The sequence below is a fragment of the Anopheles coustani genome (assembly GCF_943734705.1).
Source record: "Anopheles coustani chromosome X unlocalized genomic scaffold, idAnoCousDA_361_x.2 X_unloc_11, whole genome shotgun sequence".
NCBI lineage: Eukaryota > Metazoa > Arthropoda > Insecta > Diptera > Culicidae > Anopheles > Anopheles coustani.
Genome location: NW_026525060.1, coordinates 425,523 through 432,500, shown reverse-complemented (window position 1 = coordinate 432,500; position 6,978 = coordinate 425,523). Strand labels below are relative to the sequence as shown.

Below are 6,978 nucleotides of genomic sequence, written 5' to 3'. Positions count from 1 at the left end.
GTGCTGGCGTGGGTCCTGGTGCCAGGAGCACGAGGTCGTCAGCGAAGGCGACGAGCTCTACACCGGCGGGCATGTCGATGGACAGGACGGCGTCATACATGGTGTTCCACAGCGTCGGACCAAGTATGGAACCCTGTGGGACTCCCGCCGACAATTCCCGGGTGACCGGACCGTCCGACGTCTCATAAACTAGTAGCCGTCCCCGAAACCAGCTTTCCAGTATCCGCTGCAGGCATGCCGGAACGTGCTTTTCTTGCAGTGCTTTGGCGATGGACCGCCAGCTCGCCGTGTTAAAAGCATTGCGTACATCCAATGACACCACCATCAGACACTTGTTAGCCCTCCGATCCGTCATTCGGTGGGCCATCGCACGCTGGCCGGCCTCCTTAACACGTTCAATCGCCTGAATTGTAGACCTGCCCTTTCTGAATCCATACTGAGACGGCGACAGGCGAGGGTGATCTGGGTCTTCCAGGTGTTCATTTAGGCGATCCAAGATCAGCCGCTCCAAGATCTTGCCTGATCCGTCGAGCATCCCAAGAGGCCGAAAGGATGACGGATCGCCCTGAGGTCTTCCGAACTTGGGTAGCAAAGCAAGTCGTTGTCGCTTCCAGTCAGCGGGAAAGGTGCATTGATCGAAGCACTCCTGGAACACGCGGCGGAACGTCTCCGTGTGCTCGCGAACAGCGACCCTCAGTGCCGCATTGATGATGCCATCAGGTCCCGGGGCCTTAGTGGGCACCATCCGCGCCGCGATCGCCAAGAGCTCCTCATCCGACACCTCCCTCACTGGCTCCTGCGTTGTCTGCCCCCAATCGACCCGATCCGGTGCAGGCCACTCAAAAGTGCCATGATCCGGGAAGAGTTCCGACACGACGTGCTGTAGAATCGCAGGATCTCGCTCCGGGGGGACGCGGCTACCCTTAAGGCGTGACGTTACTACCTTGTAGGCAGTGCCGAAGACGTTGTCCTCAGCTTCCGCAATCATCTCATCAAAGCTACGGTCCTTGCTTGCCTTGATGGCACGGGCGAGTTCCTTCTTACAGCTCCTGTGCCGTTCTCTGGCCAACTCTCGCTGTGCACCGGTTCCGGCGGTCAAAATCGCATCCTCAGATGACTTGCACTGCTCCCTGAGAAGGCCGATTTCCTGCGTCCACCAGTACATTTCCGGTCTCACCAAAAACTGCGCTGGCGGTGCCCTCTGCATCACCTCATCGCAGGCTCTAGTAAGTCCAGCGGTGAGAGTCGCCGGTGATACAGCCGCTTCGGCAAACCCGGAAGCCTGGAGCGCGATCTGGAAGGCTTCGGGATGGAATTGACGCAACTTCCATCTCGGTCCAATCTGCTCGCGTTGTCGCTGCCGGTCGCGATGCTGGTGCTGTTGTTGCGGTTGCCTCTGCTGGTGTGGTGAAGCGCTGCTGACTGGTGTCGCGGATACGCTGAATCTCACGTATCTGTGGTCACTGTTGGTGAAAGTGTCGAGCACCCGCCAGTCGTTACCGGGTTCAATGGCCGGACTGGCGAAGGACACGTCGACCACACTTTCAGTAGCACTGCCGTTGCCGACGAACGTGGGCACACTGCCGCGGTTCAAGATCGCCAGGTCAAGCTGGTCGACGACCTCGGCGAGATCTTCACCACGCGGCTTCGTCCTCGCGCTGCCCCATCGCACGTGCCAGGCATTGAAGTCGCCCGCCAAGACTACGAGGGGGTGTGCTCTGGCCTCGATATCGATCTCGTCGAGCAGCCGCTGGTAGTCCTCGTCCGTCCATCCCGGTGTTGGTGGGGCGTAGCAAGAGATGAAGGTCACCCCCGCCACCTGGACCGACACCAGTCCTACCCTACTTGCCCAGACTCGCTGTATGGGCAAGGCTCCGGTCGTTATAACAGCTGCCTTCGCTGTCGAGTCCACCGCCCAGTTCCCGTTATTGGGTGGAACACGGTAGATCTCCGACGCCAGCACAATGTCGATCCTTTGCTCCCGTGCGGTCTGGAGCATGAGGTCTTGTGCTACCCTGCTGCGCGCCAAGTTGATCTGGAGGATCTTCAACCCAGCGTCACGCCCTCTAACAGTGGTGTTCGTAGCTAGCGGGAACATGACGGCTGGCTACTTCCGCTGCAAACCGGTGAACCTGTCTGATGTTGTCCGGAACACGTAAGGCACTTGGGGCCCGAGCTGCACTCCTTGGCCTTGTGCTGCTTCGATCCGCACCGGAAGCAGCACTTGGAGTAGTCAGGGCCGGTGCACTCGCGAGAGCGGTGCCCCTTGCCAAAGCAGCGGTAGCAGAGCTGCTCTCCTGCAGGGACCGATGCGAGCGCCTGCACGACGCAACTCGTGTTCCCTATGGTGACCCGGTGACCGTCGAGAAGCTGGCACTGCCCGCGCGGCAGCTTGATATGGGCTTTCTGCAGCCCGTCGTACCGCCGCCACAACCGAACTGCCTCGCCCGGAACCGTCAGCCCCGCTTGTCGCTTAATCGCCGAAATCAAGTCATCGACAGTCGCCAGCATGTCGATTCCTGTGATCGCGGCCGTCTGCTTGTCGACAAGGAGGTGGGCCACTCCATCCTCCTTGATGGCTTCGCTGACATCGGCCAGCACACTCTCGCAGTCCGTGTTCGGCTTCAGCCACAGCGACAGCTTCCGCTCCCCTGTGCGGCAAACCCTCGCCACGAACTGATCCACATTGGTCTTGGAACGCACTGCCTTGTATGTGTCGAGGAAGGCCTTGCCCTCGTTGGCCTCGAGGACGATCACCGCAGGCCTCTCCACTTTAGCAGCGCTCTTTCCCGCTTTCTGTGGTGCTGCTCTCTTGTCTCCCTTGGCCACGACTTTAGCAAAGGATGCTGGTTGCGCATGCACCTTGGTTGCCACAGCCGCTGCTTTCTTTACCTTCGGTTTTGGCTTTTCTGGAGCCATGGCCTGGGACAAGACGGCCTCGACCGGGATCTCGGGGACATCAGGCGTGATGACTTCGTTCATGCCCGTCGGTTCGCCCTCTTTTTTCTTGCCGCGCCTTGCCCGGGTCCGCTTTCGTTTGGGAGTGTCGCCAGGTGGATGCTGGCTTTGCCCAACAGCACTGGAGTCGACGACATGTTGTTGTTGCTGCTGCGTAGCTACCGCCAACTCTCCCATCGAGTGGAGTCCACTTTGGAGCAGCATAAGTTCTCTTTCGCTGGCTGCCGCACGCTCACGAAGGCTAATGTTGTCTCGCTTCAGCTCCTGATTTTCACGAGACAACAACTTCAGCTTTGTCTTCAGCTCCGCGTCGCCATCCTTTGCCGTCGCCCGGCCCGTCTCCATCTCGCTAACCTTAGCGAGGAGAGTCTCGACGGTTGCCCGGAGCTCCCTCAACTCGCTGCTGAGGCTTGCGATAGTCGGCTCCTGCTGCGGGACTTCGGCCACCTGCTGGACGACGGTTGAGTTGAGCTCGTCCTCGTCGCTCTCCTCTGAAATCTCCATATCACTGGCTAGCAGGGCCATCCGCTGCACCACCACCACCGGCCGAGTGGGCGTCGCAGTCGATGGCGCGACACTGCCTCCCTTTCGCTGCCGAGTCAACGGCAGCGCAACCGATGATGTCATCACTTTGTCCCCGTCGTCCTTCGGCGATGGCGCGGTAGCGTCACAGGTGGACCGGAGCCTGACGGACCGACGCGTCGAAGGCTCCCCCGATGCCTGCTCCATTCCCCTCCTGCAACACTGAAAATCGCAATCTTTTTCCCCTTTCCAAATCTGAGCTTATATCTCAGTTCTTCTCTGCGATCAGGTGCCGCCTGGTTGACAAATCCGCAAACCACCAGCCGATACACTCGCCATAAAACTCAGAGTGCCGCCTGGTTGTGATAACCGGTGATCTCCACCAGCCGAGACACTTGATGAACTGAAGGCGCCGCCTGGTTGTGACGTTGAAAAGCTCAGCACCAGTGCCGCCGCCTGGTAACAGTGTTCGAAATCTCCGTGAGCCGAGACACCCGCCACGACCCGAAGCGCCGCCTGGTGGCAATGCTGGCAATCCGCTGGTACTGGTGGCGCCGCCTGGCGGCCAAGTTCGGAACCAAGTTTAGCCGAGACACACTGAAATATTTCACCGGGATGATCGAACCTCGAAATTTTTCAGCCGAGACACATGAAACATTTCACTCTTAGCCGAGACACCTTGAAAAGTTTCACTGAAACATTTCAACCGGATGGTTGGTCCATGAAATATTTCAGCCGGGACACTTGAAACATTTCACCCCCAGCCGGGACACCTATCCGGGACACACTGCCGCCAACGGTCAATTAAAAATACCGGCCAATTTGGATAACCGGCCAATTTGAATTACCGACCGATTTGAATTAACGGCCACTTCAAACCAACGGCCACCGACTCCACCAACGGTCAATTTGAACGACCCGAAAATCCGGCACCAACGGTCCTTTTTTGAAAAACTGGATCAGATGACACGGAGCCCGATTCGGCTTAGGTGAAATCGCTCGGATCTTCGAGTCCGAATCCGGCTGGAAAATGGACGATCGAATCTTCACCTGCCAAAATTTTTGCACCGCGTGCTTTCACTTTATTTACACTTATTTTGCGCTGAATTCGTCTTTTTCCATACGGTTTTCTCTGACTTTCGTTTTAAAACACCATCTGTCATCTAAAAAACCACATCCGGCCAAGATCCGGACACTTTTTAACCGAAAAACACGTAGTCCCAAATGGGGCTACGCCCCGGGCCGCTCTCCATACAAAATGTAAACAAACACTTTTCTTTCTTATTTTTCGTTGAAATCGATGATTTTAATGCGGTTTTCACTACTAATCTGTAGATTGGCACTAGTTTTAACGATTACAACAAACTTTCGTGGGTTCTTTAAACTTTTTACGCGAAATTTTTATGAAAAACACGGAGCGACGCTCAGCACGTGTTGACACTACAGCGTTTGACAGCTCACACCACAGGGATAACTGGCTTGTGGCCGCCAAGCGTTCATAGCGACGTGGCTTTTTGATCCTTCGATGTCGGCTCTTCCTATCATTGCGAAGCAAAATTCACAAAGCGTAGGATTGTTCACCCTTTCAAGGGAACGTGAGCTGGGTTTAGACCGTCGTGAGACAGGTTAGTTTTACCCTACTGGTGTGCAAGTACTATCTCAATGGAATTCCTGTGCAGTACGAGAGGAACCACAGGTACGGACCAATGGCTCAATACTAGTCCGAGCGGACTTTGGTATGACGCTACGTCCGTCGGATTATGCCTGAACGCCTCTAAGGTCGTAACCGAACCAGGCTGGTAGTATATGTATAGGAGTCGTTAGCTAGATGGCTAATAACATCACGAGACCGGATTGAGTCTTCTATAGACTCTTTCCATTTATTGGAAACCCTCAAACTGAGCCTATCGCGAGTGCGCTCGCCGAAGTACCTGAAGTGGGAAAAGGCGTTGTGCTTGCCGATCTTCCAAGAATAGTTTCGACTCCTAAGACCACCCGAAAACGACGGGTTTGCAGGCTGGGCGCTACGCATTGAAGAGAGATGTACATTTCGATCCTTTCAGGCGACCCATGCTTGGTGGTTGTGTGCGGTGTGCTCCCCCCGGGGGGCACATGCGGCATACCGTGTGTGGACTAGTTGGACCCACCCTTGCGGTGGACCGACCGGTCAGTGGTGTTTGCGGGTTAACACATGCGAGCGTTGCGGCCCAGAGGCCTTACCGCCTTTCACTGCGGGTTCGTCAAGAACTTGGAGATGGTCGCAACGCATCGGGTCCTCCCGGGGTACTTGGTGTTTGGATGCTGGCTTGGTGATTAAACACTTGATATTCCATCTTCGGATGAATTTCGGGTGTCACCTGTTGCCTAAGACCACTTGCATGTTTAGCTCGCCGTGGGGTAGCAAGCGTTGTGATCTAATGGCCTTACCGGGCAAACACTTTCGGTTCGTCAAGGACTTGGAGTGCCGGGACGGGTTGGCGGATCCATCACTCTGAGTATGCCGGGTTGATACTTGGGGTTGGTTTGGTTTTGGTGACCCAATACTAGATGTACCATCTCGGTGGTATGTCAGTATCACCTATACTCCAGACCACTTGCATGGTTAGCAAGCGTTGTGATCTAATGGCCCAACCGGGCAAACACTTTGGGTTCGCAAGGACTTAGAGTGCCGGGACGGGTTGGCGGATCCAACACTCTGGGTACCTCCGGGTACTTGGGGTTGGTTGAGGACTTGGTGAACAAACACTTGATATACACTCTCCGGATGTACTTCGGGTGTCACCTGTTGTCCGAGACCACTTGCATGGTTAGCAAGCGTTGTGATTCAATGGCCCTACCGGGCAAACACTTTGGGTTCGCAAGGACTTGGAGTGCCGGGACGGGTTGGCGGATCCAACACTCTGGGTACCTCCGGGTACTTGGGGTTGGTTGAGGACTTGGTGAACAAACACTTGTTGTACACTCTCCGGATGTACTTCGGGTGTCACCTGTTGTCCGAGGCCACTTGCATGGTAGCAAGCGTTGTGATACAATGGCCCTACCGGGCAAACACTTTGGGTTCGCAAGGACTTGGAGTGCCGGGACGGGTTTGCGGATCCAACACTCTGGGTACCTCCGGGTACTTGGGGTTGGTTGAGGACTTGGTGAACAAACACTTGATATACACTCTTCGGATGTACTTCGGGTATCGCCTGTTGTCCGAGACCACTTGCATGGTTAGCAAGCGTTGTGGTCTAATGGCCCTACCGGGCAAACACTTTGGGTTCGCGAGGACTTAGAGTGCTGGTAGTGGTTGGCGGACCCAACACTCTGGGTACCTCCGGGTACTTGGGGTTGGTTGAGGACTTGGTGAACAAACACTTGTTGTACACTCTCCGGATGTACTTCGGGTGTCACCTGTTGTCCGAGACCACTTGCATGGTTAGCAAGCGTTGTGGTCTAATGGCCCTACCGGGCAAACACTTTATGTTCGCGAGGACTTGGAGTGCTGGTAGTGGT

General features: G+C 55.8%; 1 pseudogene; it reads left to right on the top strand.

The window, feature by feature from the left end:
• The window catches only part of LOC131269921 (large subunit ribosomal RNA), a 10,919-nt pseudogene extending 5,352 nt beyond the window's left edge, over positions 1-5,567 (top strand).
• Positions 5,568-6,978: the final 1,411 nt, after the last annotated feature.